Raw genomic sequence first — 17,444 nt, forward strand, 5'->3', positions numbered from 1 at the left:
ACCATGATCAATTAGCCAACATCATAAGGTCTCTGTGAGTCAGACCATTCTGATTATTGCATTGACTCTGTTGTTCATAACGGTAACCATGACCACCTTGCCTGTTGGTGACTGAGGGCCGTCACTTAGCCCTTGCCACTACATGATCCAATTATCCCCATTGCATTTGGTGATCCAATTCAGTGGCAGCAGTTCCCACTGTAATTTTTGATCTTCAAGGATGCTGGAGGCCCCTGACAAATTTATTTCTTACAGTCACGGTGAAAAGTGTCTCTTCTGGACCCTCCTGGGGTGGGTGAGCAGCTCTTGCTTATCAATAAATACACCCTAATATTACCATCTCCCTTTCCTTTGGATACCTTCCTCTACAGTATATCAAGGCAGTTCTGGAATTTCAACTTCATTTAGTGGAGACCACTTTGGGGTTCATCTTTTTTTAGTCAACAAAAAACCCCTGTTATAATACTTTCTAGCCCCTCGAGCTACAACAATCTGTTATCTGTACTTTCTGCTTAATAGGCCTACCTCATTAAATTTGGCCCAATCTAACTTTCTGTTCTTTTTGCCATTATTCCACACCCTAAATATCTGTTCCACACATCACAGGGTGAGCAGAGATGAGGCACCAGATCCACGCTGATGGTTGAAAAACTTCTCACCAGACCCCAAATCTGATTGTTGGCAACTGAAGACAGACTGTGTCAGTTCAGACGCTCTGGGTCAAAGTGAGAAGTGCAAGAGGTTGGTTGGGGAGCAACTCCTGTGAGAGATAAAGCAGAAGGATGTAGGCCTGGGGAGAGGGGGACTCAGTCCCTGCTGCAGGCTTGCGAAAGTCTTGGTCATCTCTGCAGGAGCTCAGAGCCAGGACCGCCTTTTGAGTAGAGCAGCAGTGGGTGGAGATGGCCAAGTGAGCCTCCTGCTTTGCTCAGTTACTGGGAGCTGCTCGGGAAGAGCGGACTTTGGTTCCAACATCATGAATTAACAGAGAAACAGGAAATCGTCATAACTTGCATGGTCCTTCAATAAGTCTGATTTCACTCATTGAGAGATATTGAAAGTCTGTGGCCTGCCAGGGGAGCCTGAGTGGTGCCTGCCCTCAGTAACCATATGTCGCCCTCTAGTGCAGGGCTGTGGAAATTATTGTAAATAACAGAGGGGAACTGCTTTGTTCCCACTGACTCACTCTGCAAATAAATCTCTGGTTCCTGTCTGTGCGTTTGCCTGTTTAGTCAAGAACAACTGTAGAACATGCTGACATCTGGGAGATTCCTCTCTCTCCAGGAGCACTTGAGGCCAGGGGGCCACTCTCAGCTTCAGCCCACAGGAGCCCTGGCATCAAAGAGAAAACTTAGAAGCATTCCTTGCTGTGGCTGGGAGGTACAATTTATTTTCCTTCTCATGGTTCTCACCCTGCCCTTCATCTCCCACAGAGAGGCAATGGGACAAGAATAAATTTGTGAGCCAGGCTGAAAACCGGGTGACGACAGAGAGTTAGATTCTTGGAGCTCACAGGTATGGCAGTCACGTGTGGAAAGATTTGAGCCCGAGAGACTGCATCTAACTCCTTACTTTGCTATACACTGGCTGTGGGACCTGGAAGTTCCTTTAATTTCTCTGTGCTTCCCAACCAATGTGCTAATCACAGAACCTACCTTACCGGGCTGAGAATGCAATGAGTTATTCTATGTAGAAGCTCAGAACAGTCAGTGACAGGCTTAGTGAGGGCTCAGTAAATATGGGCTGGCATTATATTTACTAGCTGTTGAAATGCTGAAATAAGATAATTTTTCCATGCCTTGGTAAGCCCTGTCTACTCCACAGCTGTCCTGATGGCCAAATTAAAGTTATTTGCTGCCCCACTTATTCGTACTCATAGGAAGTAGTCCCCCATAAAAAGAACTCCCCAGAATAAAATGGCTCCCCACACTATACGCTCAGAACTCCTCCTGATAACCAGACCCATCAGGCAGGGGGCCACCAGCACCTCTGTAAACGTGTCAAGAAGAGCACAGGGCTCTGCCCAGCTCCGACCCCCAGAGGACACCTCGTGGACAACTTTCCCGTCCTGCCTGAGCCCCTTAGAGCTTCATTCCAGGCCTTCTGGGGTGCATGGAAGGTTCCACTGCAGGACCATGGTTCACTTCCTTCACTGACTGTGTTTGAAGTCTCCGTAGCCTCGTAGCCTCTTCACTCGCAGTGGTAAAGGGCATATGCCTTCTTATATCTTTTTAAGTAATCTCTACACCCAACGTGCGACTCGAACTCACAGCCCGGAGATCAAGAGCCGGGTCCTCTGCCGACTGAGCCAGCCAGGCGCCCCTGCCTCCTTCTAGCTTTGCCATGCCCCAGCAATGGGAATTTTCCTGAGTGTTTGGCCGGCTCCCTTAGCTGCAGCTGCCTCAAGAGCCTCCTGGTGGCCTCTCGGCCCGCCCCTCTGCTAGCCCCGCCCCACGCCGCACCTGCCGGCCAATCCGTGGCTCCGCTCCAGGCGCATCACAATAGCGCCCTCCCGGCCCCGCCCCTCGCGGTCCCGCCCTGGGCCCCGTGTTGCCAAGGGGATCACAAACAGCCTGGGCCAGTTGGGGAGAGGAGGACTTTCCCCAGAGGAAGTGGCCTCACCTAGGGAGACAGGCACAGGTACCCAAGGAGCAGGTGAGCGGCTGACGGGCTGCGACAGCGCGAAAACAAGTCTTTCGGAGTCCCCACCGTCCCCTTTGTTGGTTAGTGAAGATTTGGGCCCCTCCTCCCTTCTCATCCGAGTCACCTTGCAGATTCTTTCTACTTACCCTGGCCTCTCAGGTCCTTGACTCCGTGTCCCCGACACCAAAGTTGTTTCTTCCTCGATAATCATTCCTTTCTTCCTCAAGGTAATAACATTCCTTGGGCGTCTTGAGCAAAGTGCGCCTTTCCTACTGTCAGACATTGGGTTGGAGGGGAGTGTTGGAGGGGACAGTCTGGCCCACTGCTGACCCCTAGGACCTAGGACTTGGGACTGGGTGTGTGTGGTCTGGGAGTTTTGCGTCTGGTAAACGACGTGTGGAGCTGTTGGGCCATCCATGACCCTGAGGAAGGAAGAGCCTTTTGGGGAGGTGGATTTGGAGCCCTGATTACAGTGGTTAAGAGGTTGCACTAACTGCCCCTGCGGGGGTGATACCCATTTCTTGCTCCCAGCCACACCTTCAGGCTTTCCATTTTACCTCACCTTCCCTCTTCCTTGAAGTCCTTTTCCCACTTTGCTTGAGGGGACGTTCCTTGGTCTTTTCTCAGTGGGTCCCCCTGAACCTCGCCTTCTCCACCTGAGATGGTGGCAGGATTAGCCTTAGACCTTTCCTCTTTTTCTCGTCACCCCGCTAAGTGAAGTTATTGAGGCTGTCGGTTCAATCCTGTGGGCTGACTCTCCAAACTGCTGTCTCCAGTCCGTTTTTCTGGACACAAGGCCCAAATGGCAATCTACCTTATATACATCCACACGTGGGTGTTTAATAACGATCTCAAATTGAGCCTGGTCAAGATAAAATTACTGATGATCATGCTTCAAAAAACTTGATCATCCATCAGCATTCCCCGTTTCCAGGGAAGGAGCTGGCTTTGACCTTGTTTTCTCCCCCATCTCCTATCTGGTTCATGGCTAAATCCCATTGCTCCCCACTGCTCTACTCCTCCTTCTCTAAACTACTGCAAGAGCCTAAGAAGGGATCACATGTTGTTTCTGTGGATTGCTATTGCTATGCTGGCAATAGCCAACTGATAAACTTTCACGGGAACTTTTATAATTCACAAAGACTTACAATTTTTTTGTCTAGGAAACTGGCAGTGATACATAGAGATAGAGAGATAGAGGCTATGAAATATGCATTTGGCAAAGGTTCAGGAAACAGGAATACTAGTTTACTGCTGGTAAGAGTGTAAATTGGTCGCAAGTTGTTTGGAAGTCTTATTTGGCTGTATGTGTCAAAATTCTTACACGAACTCAATAATTCTATTACTAAAAAATTATTCTAAGAGGGGTGCCTGGGTGACTCAGTCAGTTGAGCATCTGATTTCAGCTCAGGTCATGACCTCACAGTTTGTGGGTTCAAGCACAGTTTATGCTGACATCTCAGAGCCTGCTTGGATTCTGTCTCCCTCTCTCTGCCCCTCCCCCACTTGCACACACACACACACACACACACACACACACACTCTCTCTCTCTCTCTCTCTCAAAAATAAACCTTAAAAAATAAAAATTTATTCTATAAAACAATGACATGCACAAGATAATTATTGACAAGGATATTCACTAAAAACATTACTTCAAAGGTCGGTGAAATTTAAACTTCAGCAGGAGACACTGTTGCTTTATAACTTCCAAATGATACACACAACAGCATTTCTGACAGAAGCATCTGTTACGTGGAATGCTTGGCAATGTGTCAGGCAAGTTGCTCAGGTCTGGCAACATGGAGTGAAGCTCCGCCATAGCATTTTTCTCACCTACCTTGCTCCTGGGGGAACAGAAATTCTGCCCTGAAGAAGTGGAGGCAAAAATGGAAGCAGAAATATCAGGTTCTCCAGCAGGGAGGGGGCGCAGGCAGGTACAGGGGCTCTGGCAGGAGGGAGGGAACAACATTGTTCTAGGGAAACTACAGGAACATACTGTACTGACTTCAGAAACCTGCTCCCATGTCATCAATGAGTGCCCTTGATGAAGCACTTACCCACGATGTTAGCTGATATCCAGGCTGGGGCTGAATCAGTGGCCATCAAAGCTCAAAGGAACCATTTTCCTCCGGGTCTCCAAGTGAAAATGAGATATAACACCATGGTCACTCATGATGCTGTGCTGTTCTAAGTTCTTTGAACGCATTAATTCATTCAAGATTTGTAACAAGCCAAAATGGTGAGGCTCTCATCATCATTCTACAGAAAGGGAGAACAGAAATGCAGAGCGGCCACAGCTCCTGTGGCAGAGCTGGGGCATGAACTCAGGAGTTGTCACTCAGGTTCCATATGCTCAGCCAGTGTGACTTTGATCCCAACTGGTTTTTAGCCTTGCTCTCAAATGCCTTCTCTGTCTCACTGCCTTGCTCTGGGAAAAGGAGCAGGCTGAGGGCTGGGAGTAGGTAAATTGTCCTGACTGGCCACATCACGGACTGCTTCAAAATATAAGATTTCTTCTTGATGCCAAGACCCCTTTTGGGCAGGGCTGAAGCAGACGATGAGCCTGGAGAAGTGTGAGCCACAGATGTCTCGCCAGGCATGAGCCTCGTTGTGTCATCTCATCATGGGGGCTGGAGACTGAGGGGCAGGAGGCCTGCTGGGCTGGCTATCACTGAGTCTCCATTTTCTTCTCCACCAGGGCACAGGCCTGCTACTGTCTATTCGTGGAGGTTGTAAGTCAGCATGAAGGCCCATTGACTGAAGTTGTGGGACTTTGCCCCCCCTGGACACTGAGGGCAATGCCATGCCAATGCACAATGAAACAATACATTGAGGACTCTTGAAACAGGTCAGTGCCCCAGCCCCAGAGTCGTGGTGACTTACTTGTTTCTCTTCAAACTCAGAATCCTAGGACTCCTTGCCCAGTTCCCTGGGATAGTCTTACAGGTAATGTTAGCTGTTGCTAAGAATCCTGTACCCATGAGTCTTTTTGTAGCATCCTTTGCTTAGTATCCAACCGATCCCTTCCACCCTGGCTTTGAGACAGTCCTTTGTTGGCTATGCAATTTCTGGTTTTTAACTTGTAATGGATCTTCCAGCAAGCATGGCACAAAAGCAGAAACCGTCTGCCGAAGACAAGACTGAGTGGTTAAATTATAACAGTAACCAGCAATATTAGAATGACGAGAAGTAACCTTTTTGAGGGGTTTGATACAGAACTATGTCACATGTCTCCGGAGGGCATGAGTTCACGGACACAGCCCGGCTTTCCAAGTCACCCTGTAAAGCGTACAGACCCTAAAATGTTTTTATTAATATAATATTTTATTAATGCTTTGTACATTTGCCTGCACAAAATTAACCTCTGAACCATTGAACTTCATTTTTAGATTTAATAGCTTTTCCTACCCTGTGGGATAGATAAGTAGGTCAGCAGGTCAACCATTTAATGGTGCACTAATAAAAAATGTGGAGCTAATTAAATGTAAAGGGTAGTGCCACGCCTATTATTTCTAGGGTCTCTTTTGCACATGATTGCCATGTCAGGGCGGTAAGGTGAGGGGGCAAGCCTCTGGGGCTAGTGGCTATCCAGGAAACGCCAAAATGTGTTGGGTGTAAAACCACGCTGAGTCTTGCTTTTTGACATCGAAAAGGCTTGTGTGAAGAGCTTGGCCTCTGGGCTGAGGCCGAATCCCAAGTACTTGAGAGGAAGACCTGGGCACAAGGCCACAGACAGAGAATGTTCAAGGGCATAGGAGGCCAGCCCTTTCAGGATACAACACAAATGTAGTAAAACTACAAAGGAAATCAAGGAAATCACTAAAACGGAAGATAAAAGTGGACCTTAGAGTGGGTCAGGGGGTTATGTCCACATCCAGTGCCAATGTTTTTCACCCTTGGGATGGTAGACTTAGGCTCAGGCATGCAGAAGACATCTGAGATAATGCTGTGTTCTATTTCATAGGCTGAGTCTTTACTTACAAAGATACTGGCCTTTATTATTTTTTTAAAAAAATTTTTTTAACGTTTATTTATTTTTGAGACAGAGAGAGACGCATGAATGGGGGAGGGGCAGAGAGCGAGGGAGACACGGAACCGGAAGCAGCCTCCAGGCTCTGAGCCATCAGCCCAGAGCCCGACGCGGGGCTCGAACTCACGGACCGCGAGATCGTGACCTGAGCTGAAGTCGGATGCCTAACCGACTGAGCCACCCAGGCGCCCGATACTGGCCTTTATTAGTGCTCTTTATATCTTACCTTTATAACCTCTCATATACAAAATATCCCACTACTTCTTTTAAGGTGAGAAACATGATTACATACAAAAACTTGAATCACAACAAAATCTGTGCAAACCTAGGACACAACGCTTGAGTCTTCCTGACATAAATGTCTTATGCAAATATGGCCCAGGAAAAACTCGCCTTCAAGATGAGTTAAGGAAAAAGAAGCAGCAAAGGGTCACTTTGAAGATACCGCACAGAAAGAGAAGTAAAGGAAACACATATGGATGAGTAAGAAAACCTGCTATGAGTCACCTGGAAAGTTTGACCGAACATCTTGTCTCACATGACGCAAACTGATAAAGGAGTTACCTCTGCAAACAAGGGACACATGTTTTGATACAAGAGCCGAGGAGAAGGTGGCAGGACCTCAGAGGAAGTGAAACGTGACCTGGCAGAGCTCAGGGATGGAAAAGCCCAACTTGGGGATGATTTCCTCTGGGAGCAGGCAGTGGGAGAAGGAGAAAGGGAGTCGCTGTTTTCTGTCATGCAGCCTTAGAGAGATATTTGGTTCTTCAAACTATGTGATATGTAACTATGATTTGAAACACTTACAAAGAGCCTCTTTCTTCACTCCCACCCAATATCTGAGCCAGGGCTCAGATTCCCTTGCAAGAATGCCAAGGAGTCTGCTCACATTCACATGTCTACAGTGGCCGGGAGGCTCATTATATGACTGCTTTGCAATGGAGGAGGCCTTCATTAGGACAAGCTGTTCTGTCTCCTTGCCCTATTACTCCCTTACTAGCTGGTTCTGTATCTCTGCTTCCTGGGGCTCCATGAACCTCTAGGCTCCCTCTCATGGGTCTTTTACACTTGTTCCTTAACCTAAGCTTTTTAAACCCCAAATCCCTGATCACCCAGGTAGTACAGCATTGGTCCCTAGGTTCATAGGCCCTGACCTCAAGGCCCTCTTTCTCCTGTCAAAAGTACCCTGGCCATCCCTTCCCTAGGACCCTGACCCTCCATTTGAGCCGCCATTTCTTTGTGTTCTGGCTCATTGCATCAGGACATCTGAGCACTGAATTAAAGATGGGGATGTGGAGACCTGGAAGTGATGCAGAGACAACAGTTTAGGTTGTATAGCATTGCCACAGAAACGTCCAGTCATGTGTTCTGGGTGCAGCTTTACTGGGGTGGGACTAGGGAAAGATCAGGAGGTGTGCCAGTCTGCACACAGGAGGTGTGCCACCCACACAGTGTTTCTGAGCAGCTGTTCTCCTGTTAGGGGTCTTCTCTCCCCTGATCTTCCCAGACCATTGGGTCCCTGGGAAACATCAGGTTCCCGAGGCTTAGTGAGGAGTTGGGAAGGTCCAGGATTGAGGGGCCACCCCACTTCTAGCTCAGTGTGTGAGAGAGGCAGAATGAGTGTCAGACCAGGAGCCCATCACAGGATAGACACCAGCTAAAGGAGGTCATCGGAGGACCCTCAGAATGAAAGACAGAGTGAGTGAAGTGAGGAGGTTCACTGTGTATCAGAGAAGACCAGAGAGTGGAGAAGCAAGTCTGGGAATGCAAGTGCATGAAGAGGGCTGGATATGCTAGGAGGCCCATGTGGCCCCAAGAACTCAACACCTCTGACTCTGGCCTACAAGAGGCCCAAGACTTCAAGGTGTGGCAAGGTCAGGGCTTTTAATGAAATAACATCTGTTAAGAAGGACTGGGCGATTTAAGGTCTATGCTGCCTGTGGATCCATGGTCTGGGCCCATTTCTTGATGTGTTCTGGAAGCCAGTGCTTATTACCACTTTATTCTTGGAGACATTGAGTGAATCAACGATGAACTGAGCCAAAGTTTAAAAATACCTGCACAGAAATATAGCAAGTGCCTAGAGTATGGCCAGATTGTGAATAGAAGGCTAAAGCAGCAGAATTACCTTTTGAAACCCCCACAAGGCTGGAATCCAAAATTCAGCTCTCAGAAGATATAGTCATAAAATCCTTCCAGAAAAATCACATCTGAGTCAAGAGGGCTCTTTTGACCCACCTTCTGGAATTAGGAAAGTCCTTCACAACCTATCAGCAATGTTCAAACTGGTTCTCTAGCTTCTAAATGTGCCCGAGAATGGGACTCTGCCTCGCCTAGGGAATCCCCCAAGAGGCCTCAAGGCAGTTAATCTGGGTGCAGAAGGTGCAAGGCCACACTTGCTGGTGCTCCAGAGGGGTACCCCAGCCTGCAGAGGCCCATAGGGCTAGAGTGAGCAGCGGTGATGGCCTTAGATATGCAGAAAGGATGAGAGAAATGAAAGGTATGAAAAAGTGCAGAAATACCAAGCAACAAGCAAAAACCATCTGAGCAAGTAAAAACTTACAAGGAGTCAAGGACTGGAGGAAAAATGACAAAACTGTGGACCCATCTGGAATGCAGGCGAGCTTCTTTAGTACCAGAGAGCCCCTGACCTCCTCACCGCTGCCAGTGGCTACAGGGCAAACTCTGGCCAAGGACAGGACAGAAGTGACAACACCAAGAAAGTATTCATAGCAAGCACAAGTTTTGAAACAAGTGTTTCAAACACAAGCAGTGTAAAATCATTTCTAGGGAGACCTGAGGGCGGGGGTCTCAAGGCAGTGCTTCCTCTCTTTTTCCCGGAGTGGAATTTGGGCTGGAAGAGGGGCCTCCCTCTGACCTCCATTTCACTTGGGGATTGAGAACTTTAGTATAAATGTAATTCTTTTCAAGAATGCTTTTTTTCCCTTCCAGTTTCTAGAATTTTTTGTGAAGCGAATGTTTTATGAATCTGTGCCAAAGATATGTTTAAGGTTCTTCCTACTTGTGTATCTGTGGCTTCATGTGAAAGAAAATTTTCAAAATTAAGATTAGTAAAAAGAATGCTTTTGTTTTATGTCATTTAAAAGAAGCTCCCACAGAGAGTCTGCTGTGCCCTGCGGGATGGGCACCGTTCATCTTGTCAGAAGGAACTGGGATGTGAAGAATCCCCAGAGTTCATGACCATGTTCCTGCTGGACCCTTGACAAAAGCAAGGTTGTCACTTGTCATCCCATTTGGCCCTCAGGACTGTGCTGTGTGGGAAGCAGTGTCCCCAAGGGTCACTGAAGTTATCATGCCCCCTCCTCCACAGCGAGGACGGTGTCAGGAGAGCCAGCACAGGAGAGCTCATGGTGCTTGGGTGGGTTCTGAGCACTTAGTGCTTTACCTCTGTCAGAGCTTACAGTTTTTGAAGTGAAAGAAAGCCCTGAGACACCGGGTCGCTTGCTCAAGATCCCACAACTAGCTTGTGACTGAGAGGTCCTGTCTTCCGGCTCCCAGGACTCCTGCCGCCTGTACTTGCCCTTGGTGCACTTACCTCAGTCTCACTCTCCTGTCGCCTCAAGCAATGGGCAAGGGGGCCCCGGCAGAGTGACTTCTCCACTAGAGCAGAGTAGGTGGCATGTGAAGTGAGGCCAAATGTTTGATCGTGGAGGGGGCTGTCAGCTTAGGGGCTGCTCCATGAGTGATGGGGTTTATCATCTCCATTTGCCCCTCAAGAGGGGTGCACTGTGCTGTTACCCCGCCCCAGATGCTGCGGCACCCAGAAATGTGCAGGTTCTTATTGTTCCCAGGAATTCTCTCCCCAGTTTTCTTAGGCTCTCTCTGCTTTCTGTGTGTTCTTTTCAGAGCACCTGACTTAAGGGCAAGGAGGTGGGGAGAGTGACCTCAGGGCCAGAGGGGCTGCAAGAGAAGCCCACACGTTACATCTAGAGGCCACCCCCTGACTCACTGAGCTCAGAGCCACCTGCCCCTTTCACAGTCCCTCTTCCACCTCATGAAAGCATGAGTGCTTTCATGTTGTCAAGATGCCCTTCGGAGGCCCCGGCTAAGGCTGATTTTTCACTCTTGTGTTGACACAATGGTAGGGACATCCTTGCCTCAGAACAAGCCTGCCCTGTGCACCATTGGTCTAACCCCAACTGACCACAAAGTTGCCTGGCATTCAGTTTGGCTGCTGTCTAAAAGGGCAGGCTCAGAATTTCTGAGATCAACTCCCCAGAAGACCCATTGGGTAAACAGTTGTCTTTGTTGCCTGGGACCTGGGCTATCTGGCTGACTCTGGAAGTGAATTAATTCCTTCTGCAAGCTCTTGACTATCTCTCCAGTGGATGACCTGGCCAGCATCTCCCTGGGTAACTGAAAAACTAACCTCTTCTCACAAGCTTCCAGGCCGATGTCTGCTATGTCTGAATCCGGAAGCCAGGAGAATGCTGGCAGCCCCCTCCTTATGCTGTGCCTCTGTTGGGATCTCAGAGGTCCCTAACAGTCTTCGAAGCAGGTCTACCTAGAGAAACAGTCTTAATTTGAGGTCCATGAAGCCCAAGGGTGCCTGACGTTACATTCAATATTGTGTATGGAGCTGATGTATTCCGAATTGTATGTAGATGACAATGTGTAATTTCTGAGGAAACGACCAACAGCATTAGTTCAGTTCTCAAAGGGTCTAGGACCCATGAAAAGTTATGAACCATTTATCTAAGGAGATCCATCCATCTCTGAAAAGTCCAAGATTGACTCTTTCTGGATCCTTTTTCATTCCTGTTTCCAGATGCCAAACGGACAAGGAAGGAACTTGTAGGCAACCCTGGGGCCTGGGCTGAATGGGAGTATGGGAGGCAGTTCAGGACCCTGTGGACTCCTGAGTGCCATTCGGGGTCCTACAAAAATGACTTAATGACCCCCATTAAGGGTCATCAAGCTTCAAGAGTCCATGAAGTACATGCTATGGGTGAGGGGTTCCCAGCGAGGGTCCAAGTCTTTTTACTTTTGGCCTAGGATAGTCCAAAACAGAGTGGCCTGAGGCTGACCCCTGGGTAATTTGCCCATGAAGTGGCTAAGGCATATAACCATGTTTCCTGTTAGGCTTGTGCACATTTTACTTTGGGACTCACCCAGTTTTCCTTTGTTTCAATCTCTTATACTGAGTCAGCTTGTTTCCTTGGCAACTGGACTTTACTATTAGGGTGACTTTTTAGACACAGCAACAGGCCAGGCATTCAAAATCAGAAACTTCCTATCATGTACCTTACCAATACTGGGGACTTTGGTGGGGGCTAAAATCTTTGTACGTGGCCTTTTCTGAGCTGGGACCTTGACAGCAGAGGGCCAGGGAGCAGGTGGTGCCTATTTGGAGGCTGTCTCACTTTCACGAGTCCTAGAAGACATTTTTCTTTGCTCTGGATCTACCTAATGATCTGTATGTTACAAACATTCTTGGCTGACACCTAATTTTTCTTGACAAATGGTTTTAAAATGTTACAGTGCTATTTGGTTATCTCATAGGGGTATTTTGGTGAAAAATAGACCACTGAGTGGTTCTCAATGATTGGTAATTGGATTTGTGACACAAAAGCCTACCTGTTCCTACACACAAACTGGATGGAAACTCATTGCTTTATTTAAGGGGTTGCCCCTGACATTGTCCAGTGTCCATTCTGGGCCATCAATTTATCTTCTAGGGAAAAAGAATTTAGGTAACTTAATTCGAGTAGGAAAAAACTGGGCCTTGACTTACAAACAGAAACCCTAACTACTCAAGGGGAATTCTAGATTGCTTTCTTCTTTCCTTATGTTTCTTCACTTCATGCTTTACAGGAGGCCCAGAAAAATGAGCGATCCCATGTGCTTTGGACTAACAGGTGAGTTAGATCAAGCCACTGAAGCAATAGACCTCCTTGACTAAGAGGTTTGTGAAGAAGGGCTGGGAGTAGGGTGAAACAGGTATGGCACTCAGCCTGGGCATATTTCAGGGAATGTCAAAAACCCTGTAATCAGGCCAATGTGTTATTCCAGTGGCAGAGCAGTGGATTACCTTGTGCCTGGCAAAATGGAGCTTGAGGTCATGAGCAGATACACCAGTCCCGTGAACCCGGCTGTCTTCTCCCATCTGACTGTGGTGTTGTTGGCCATAGCATGTTCTTCACCACCTGGTTCTTCATTTATGAAATTACCTCCACCAAGTACACTCGGGATATCTATAAAAGCTCCTCACCTCCTTGGTGGCCTTGCTTGTCATGGACTTTGGAGCCTTCTTCCGGCTATTCTGGGTTGGCATCTACATATAAAGGGTTACAACCAGGTGGCTTCCCAAAATCCCGGCTTTTGTGAATTATTATTATTTTTTTACTATTGCTGGAAGTGTCCACTTGCAGCTCACAATAAAGGCAGATATGAGACTGAGGGAAAAAAAAAACACCCTGTACTCAAGATCATATTTTAATATAATCTTTTTTAAAAGTCAAAACAAATGCCAAAAGTCCACAATAAACAAAATATCATTAAAAATTTTCAAAGTTTATTTATTTTTTGAGAGAGACAGAGATAGTACAAGTGGTGGAGGGGGAGAGAGAGAGAGAGAGAGAGAGAGAGAGAGAGAGTCCCAAGCAGGCTCCATGCTGCCAAGTGCAGAGCCTGATGCGGGGCTTGAACCCATGAAATTGCAAGATCATGACCTGAGCTGAAACCGAGAGTTGGATGCTGAACCAACTGAGCCACCTAGGCATCCCAACAAAATATCATTTTAAATAAAGAAGGATCAGTAACAGTGCTGTGCTCAGCTATGTTGGAAGTTGAGGTTGAAGGAAAAATCAGTAATGCTGATCCTGTTTTCATTTAAAACCATATAGATGCCGAAAGGACCACCCTCAGATGACACTCAAACCACATGGAGATATGCAGGGATGGCCCCAGGTACGAAGGACCATCCAGGGGTGCTGCATCCACAGTTCAGTGTCTACACTAATGGGACATCACTATTGGGCTGCCTTCATCAGCACAACCTTACTCCCCTAGGAGACACTCATAAACAACTTTATTGTTTATTCCAACAACTTCTGGAAAGACCCATCAGCAACTCAATAGGAAGCAGGAAACAACAGTTTATACATTAAAACTCTTTGAACCTTTGCCTTTCTGTGTCTACCAATCCCAAACTATCATATCATGGCCCTTACACTGTTCTAAGCCCTCAAGTTGAAAGGCCTGCACTAAACCAGATTTCAAAGTCTCAAAACATCTCAGCCTTGCTTTTCCCAACCAACATGCCCCACAACACTCTGTTGAGGTAGTGTTCTCCCTTCTCACTTTCATCTTGTGGAAAGAAAAGGAGAGAAGGAAGGAGGGAAGGGAGGGAGGAGAGAGGGAAGGAGAAAAAAAGAGGAAGACAGGGAAGGAATGAAGAAGAAAAGAAAAACAATAGGTATGTTAGATGAGTTTCTTTCTATTCTTGGTCTTTTATTTATTATGCAAACAGAGTAAAGAGTAGTCACGAGAAAAATAATCACAATCTTGTGGAGGGATACTCTTTTACAGTGTCTGTTAAAACCACTAATAATTTAAAATAATGTGAAGAGATCATAAATGAACGTTTATATTCCCTATATTTTTAAGTGAAATAAAAATGGAAAAGCTCTGAAGCACATCCAGTGCAGGCACTCTATCTGTGCTGGTTTGGGAGGGATCGTGTCATCCCTGAGCTTAATCTGAGAACAAAATCAAGGTTTCAGTAAAACCTATCCCTCTATTCTGAATGTTTCCTTCCCAGTATTTCAGTATGGGAGTTTACTGCGGGAATGTTTCCTGACATTAACATCTCAAAAGAAATTTGAGTGGTTGCTTCAAGTTCTTAAGAATAAGTAGAAATAACTCTCATAATCTATAATTGAAGAAGCAGAAGTCCAGAGACCAAAATATTAGTATCTGTCCCCAAAAGGTTAGTATATACCCCAATATACAGCATCATTTATACTTCTATGGGCTTCTGGCAAGTGACATCTTTTTAGGGCTCCTTTTTTATTCTCCGAAGAACTGAGATATCTCTGTGGCATTTCTTCCTGAGTTAAAGCACACTGATTGGGAGTGGGGCAGCCATGCTTCCATTCAAAAGGGTATCTTTTCCAGCCTCCCCAGCATCTGGATTCCCTGTGTAGTCCCTGTGACTACATTACAGGCAATGATATGTACAGAAAAGACCGTGTGTGGTTTCTGAGCACTATTCTTTTTAGGAAGGGGGTGTACCCTTCTCCCTTTCTTTCTCTTTGCTGCCCAGAATGTGTATGTCATGGCTGGAGCTGTAGTAGCAATTCTGGGCTATTCTGCCCTAGAATAGCAGTGCAGAGAGCTATGAGCCTACATCTCTATGCATAAACAGAGTCCTATCCATGTTTACACTATAGCTCTTTGGGATTTGTTTGGGGATAGAATTAATCCTTCCTGATAAAGCCTCTCTGTTGGAGTTGCTGTGTGGACATCCAAGGGAAATCTCCATGGCAACCCGTGTCGTGCACATCTGAGAGAAAACCTGAAAGGCCACAAAATCCAATGTGTAACATGACTAAGCTCTGCACAGGGGGATTTTAGGTGATTGCCACTTTTTTCCTACTGTTTGACTTTTTTGTTTTTACTAATTTTCTATAATCAACAAGTATTATATAATGAAAACTGAAAGGAACATGAAGAAAACAGTGAGGGCATCAGCAGATAATTCACAGAACCAGAAGTTTTAAAGAAGTTTTAAAATTTATCTTGAGAGAGAGCACAAACATGGGAGGGGCAGAGAGAGAGGGAGAGAGAGAATCCCAAACAGACTCTATGTTGAGAGTGCAGAGCCCAACACGAGAGCTGCGAGATCACAAGATCCAAGAGTTGGATGCTCAGCCAATTGAGCCACCCAGGCATCCCCAGAAGTATACTTTCAGCTGCCATAAAAAAAATGTTCAACTTCTTGAGTTATTAAGTGAAAACCCAAATCCTGAGATTCTTTTTTGCAGTTCTCATAGAAACAGACTATCTTTACATAATAATACCCAGGATAATAGAAGACACTGTGAGCCCATCTGTCACAAATATATATAAAACCTCGCCAGCTAGGCACAGGACAGGCAGGGGTGGGGTTGTGGCAGGGGCGAGAGAGTTTGCTAAAGTTCTTTTCGTGGCAAGAAAGAAATGGATAGTGTTAAGTTTAAGAAACAAATATAGATAAATATAAGTATGCATCTTAAGGACAACCACCATAAAAAACAGAGTGCATTGCTTTTAAAGCACCAGGGAAATACTCCCCAAAGCTTTATCTGTACAGTGGACTCATGAAAGAAAAGTAGACAAAACCTCCTAGCAAACTAGATCCATAAGGGAACTTCTTTAATCTTGTTGAAGGCTATAAACCCAAACCTTTAACATCCCTTAATTTAAAGCTTTAGAAGCATTCCCTTTAAAACCAAGCACAAGATCTGATGTCCACATGATAACTCCATAGTTAAACATAGTTCCAGAGTCTGGCAAAACTCTAGGATAAGGAAGGGAGGAGGGAGAGAATAGGTAGGTAGGTAGATAGATAGATAGATTATAGATAAATAATAGATGATAGATAGATAGATAGATAGATAGATAGATAATAGGTAGGTAGGAATACATGAGAGGGCAAAATATGAAGAGGGGGAATAACACTGGTATAATATGCAGACAATGCGATGATCTATTGAGAGCATCCACTAAATAAAATAACTGTGTCTTGTCCTAGAGCATCATGAAGCTCCCCCTCAACCTGGGTGTCTTCTCTTTTTGCCCAAGTTATCTTTTGGGAAGGAGGTGGGAAATGTCCAGACAATGGTAGTTCCAACAGTAGGAAAGTGTTGGTTTCCCCCTCCAGCATCCCAGGGGTAGCATGAGAGACCGAAAGACTTGGAATTACCACAGGTCCAAAAGCCAGCCTTTGTACTTTTACTGTGTATTTAATACCTTTTGTGTCAGTATAAAAATATTATGTATGTGTGTTGCTTGCTCTCTCTCTCCACACACACACACACACACACACACACACACACCCCTCTAGCTTGACCAAAGAAGTGCAAACCAGAATCAGAAAAGTATTCACTAAGTGACATTTCATGTTGTGAGCCATTAGCTGTCTTTAGGTTTTACATTAGAAAGATTGGTAATTGTACAATTGCATGCCCATCCCAGAGGAGGAAAAACCAAGTGGATGTATTTCACAAGAAATAAAGCCAAAAGCCAACAACAGCCAAAGGAAATTCTGATTTACCTTCTCTGGTGCCAGTCTTAGGAAGTGTTTTATTGTGGTTGAAAATTCAAGGACCAATACAAGGTCCTGGTGATTGTTTCCAGGAACTGAACCCAGAGAAAGTGAAGGCATTTATAGTTGAATCCTGGTTAAGTGTTTACATCCTTAGGAATGTATTTCCCTTGATGGCCATTTCTTGCCTTTCCAGGATGAATTAGAGATAAACTGATGAAACGTGGCACATTTAAGCGCTTAGCCCTGTGCATGATGCAGGCTGAGATTTGAATTCTAACAAACTCAGATGGTGCAGATGGCCATGTGAGCACATCGCCAGCCCCCCAGGGCTCAAGGATGGGAAACCAGGATGGTGTCAGGACAGCCACATGGGCTGCATTGGTGGGGTGGAGGGGACTTCAGTATTTCATTCCATCTACATGGTGAGCAAGTAGGACATGTGGAAGACTCTTGTTGTCAGGAAACATGTAAGAAAGAAGCCAAGTCCTTATTAACAAGCT

The 17,444-nt window shown here is 46.1% G+C and overlaps 1 pseudogene; it reads left to right on the top strand.

Annotated features, from left to right (window-relative positions):
* Positions 1-2,535: 2,535 nt before the first annotated feature.
* Positions 2,536-13,142, top strand: LOC102965382 (annotated as a pseudogene).
* The last annotated feature ends 4,302 nt before the right edge of the window (positions 13,143-17,444 follow it).

This window comes from Panthera tigris, chromosome D2 (genome assembly GCF_018350195.1).
Source record: "Panthera tigris isolate Pti1 chromosome D2, P.tigris_Pti1_mat1.1, whole genome shotgun sequence".
Classification (NCBI taxonomy): domain Eukaryota; kingdom Metazoa; phylum Chordata; class Mammalia; order Carnivora; family Felidae; genus Panthera; species Panthera tigris.